This window comes from Echinops telfairi, unplaced genomic scaffold, assembly GCF_000313985.2.
Source record: "Echinops telfairi isolate 266 unplaced genomic scaffold, ASM31398v2 ScPeMD7_7469;HRSCAF=8507_1, whole genome shotgun sequence".
Classification (NCBI taxonomy): domain Eukaryota; kingdom Metazoa; phylum Chordata; class Mammalia; order Afrosoricida; family Tenrecidae; genus Echinops; species Echinops telfairi.
In genome coordinates this window covers 89,507,328-89,510,349 of record NW_022111373.1, presented here as the reverse complement: position 1 = coordinate 89,510,349, position 3,022 = coordinate 89,507,328, and the positions used below count along the sequence as shown (strand labels likewise).

Sequence of the window (3,022 nt, the reverse complement as noted above, 5' to 3'; positions counted from 1 at the left end):
TCTTCTTCGTGTTTCCCTAGAAGCCTCCAAATGGAGTGTTTTTGAGGACTTCACTACAGGATGTTTGAGTAAAACCTGTGAATAGCTACAGGATGGAAACCATTCCAGTGCCGTTTCTCACCATCTAAAAGGGCTAAAAGTCAGGAGGCGGAGCCTCTTTGCTCAATTCACTCACTACTAGGTGTGTAACCGAAAGTTACTTAACTCTCTGTGTTGTCTCAAGTTATTCATTAGGCTATTAACTGTACCTTAAAAGCATCCCTCAGTTCCCTTGTCAACCTAGGGTAGGCTGCATCATGGCCCCACACATATATCATGTCTTCATTCATGGAAGCTCGGAACCTGATGTAGCAAAAGACATGATAAAGTTAAGGATTTTATGATGGAATAATTATCCTAGATTATTTGGGTGGACTATTAATATAATCACACGCATCCTTTTTTTAAAATATAAAATTAATTCTTATTATTTAAAATTAAAAAAAAATCAAGTTATCCTTGAGAAATACTTTTTAAGCTCAGCTAACGTCAGCAAGTATCGACTGTTGTTTTCCAAAACTCACTCCCAGCTATCACAGTGACCTCTGTGTCCTCAAGCTGTGTCTGGGTCAGATTGTCAGCTGTTTTTTCTACTTTTGGTACCTGCTGTAGCTCATACACACAGTTCTGCGAGATACCTAGGTTTGGGGGCCAAATGGGAATAGATAAAACTCTTTGTCCCATGAAGACTATTCCTGGCCAGACACCTTTCCTATGGCAAGTCCTTCATAATTCAATTTTCCTTCCTTTATAAAAGTGTAGCGTGGAGACCCAGGGATAGTCACCACACATCACTACATGGCAGAAGCTGCCATCTTTCTGGTGGGCAACACTGGAAATCGCTGCCAGGAGCATTGCCAACTGGGTCAGCTTAATATCTCCTCGCCTTGGGTTAAGGAGCAGATAGATGTGTGTTAGGATGTAGATCGCAGGGGAGGCAGCAGATGGGATTCTGAGTTGTAAGAGCCACACTCATCCAACACTGTCTCTGTCCAGTAGAGGAATGTCAGGGTGGTAGAACTCCACTGGGCTCACAGGTAAGCGCTTAAAGCAAATGGCACAGCCACCAGGTTTCCGGTCCACATCTTGTATTCACGGTGATAACCCTGTGACTCCAAACTTGGCCTGATCTCTGTTCCATAACGGTCTTCTTGAACTTCTTGCAAACAAATACATCTGCATCAGAATGTTTAATTTCTCTCAGAATATTGGGAATCCGAAAACTCCAGTGTAATAAAGGCTGTCGGCGGTGTCTGTAGAGGTGTGACTTGTCTTTCAATAAGTCTTGTGACAGTATATTACAGGATGGCACTGAAAAGTCAAACTTGTTCTCATTGTCTTTGGAATTGGAGTCGCCATTGTGGTCTCCTAGGATCTTCGTTTTTTCTTTATTATGGCTGTATGTATATATATATACATATACATATACACAATGCCATTCTATTGTGCCTTCCATGTCAGGAGGCACAAGGGGGTCACAGCAGAGCAGGCAGATGATTCAAAGAAAGTAAGCATAGGCCTGGTTGACATTGTAGGGTGCCTAATTAACTGTGTTACACAAATCCTACAAATACCACGTGAAAATGATAGGCAAGTTAGTAATGGTGTTCTCTTGATTGAAAAGCATTAGTGAACTATCAGAAATCCCAAATACGGTTTTAATGAAGAGCATTTGCCTTATTCACATCACCTTGGTGTTTTCTTCGTTTGGATGAGGGCTCATGAGTTCATGCGGTAACTAGAGAGATGGATCAAAGAAGTCTCCAGTGTAAGTACAGAAACTGAGTTCTAGCCGCAAACAAACGAGCTGGTTTCCAATTGAGCGAGAAATGCCTACTGCAGAAGTGTGGATGAGGAGCCAGCGAATAATGTCCAGGCCACCTCATCCCACTAGAAATCCTTCGGTTCCAGCTACAGCTCTGCATTCTCCCACGGCTGGTCCAGTCTCTGCCCAGACTCCTCGGGTGATGGGGCACCATGGGGTATCCTTTTAAAAGTCCACAGTTCCCCTGGGGGATGAATCGACCATCAAACTGATACGCAGAGCAGCTTTCTAGCACGGGACTCGCTCCACCACACAGCGGCTGGAGCCCCGCTCCCACAGCGTCACGTTTCCATCTTCCACTCCACGGCTGCTTCCAGGGCTCAAGCCCCAGGATCAACTTCCACCTCGAGCTCAGACTCGGCGTCTCTATAAAATGTACTTTTAATCAGTTTATTGTTACACATTTAAAAATTGCTATTTTCAAGATAATGTGACAAAAATACTTTCCAAGATTGAAGTAGGCATTTATTTGATATAGAAATCAAATGTGTGATTTTAAAAAATCAGTTTGTTTCTAATAATTTTACCGACATACAATTCACACATCATACATTTCAATAATGAAATCGCATTCCTAAGGGTTGTGCAGCCACCATCACAATGCATTCCAGGACATCGATTCTTCCTTGTGCTTGTGGTTTGCTTCCCATTTACTGCAGCTTCCTCTGTCATGGCCCATTGGCTCTACTAATCCAGCTGAAGTCTCTACAGGTTTACCTAATTTGAGTTTCATATACAGGAAATCATGTAAATCAATACAAATGGTGTGACAACAATGACACAAAGAAACCAGAACTATGACCTAGGACCCAATGTGCTAAAAGTATTCTTTGCTCATCCATTTGTTCCCTTTCTTAGCCTCATTATGGAACTTTAGAATAAAGGTCTGTACATATCGCTACATACAAAAAGGATTAAGATGTCATAGTTCAATAATTAACTGTCTTAATCATTGACACTGCCACAAAAACAAACAAAAAGCAGCAAAATCATATTTAGGACAAGTGAAATAAAGTATAGCCAGAAGGACAAGTTACATGAAAACATTCACCCTGCTTAAATCCGATGTAAACAACTTCCCAAGCCTGGAAAGTGACAGCATGGAATCATAAATCTGATAAGGAACTCAGAAGGCAGTAATCAAGCATATAAAAATAC

The 3,022-nt window shown here is 41.7% G+C and overlaps 1 pseudogene; it reads right to left on the bottom strand.

The window, feature by feature from the left end:
- Positions 1–528: 528 nt before the first annotated feature.
- On the bottom strand, positions 529–2,042 carry LOC101642350 (annotated as a pseudogene).
- Positions 2,043–3,022: the final 980 nt, after the last annotated feature.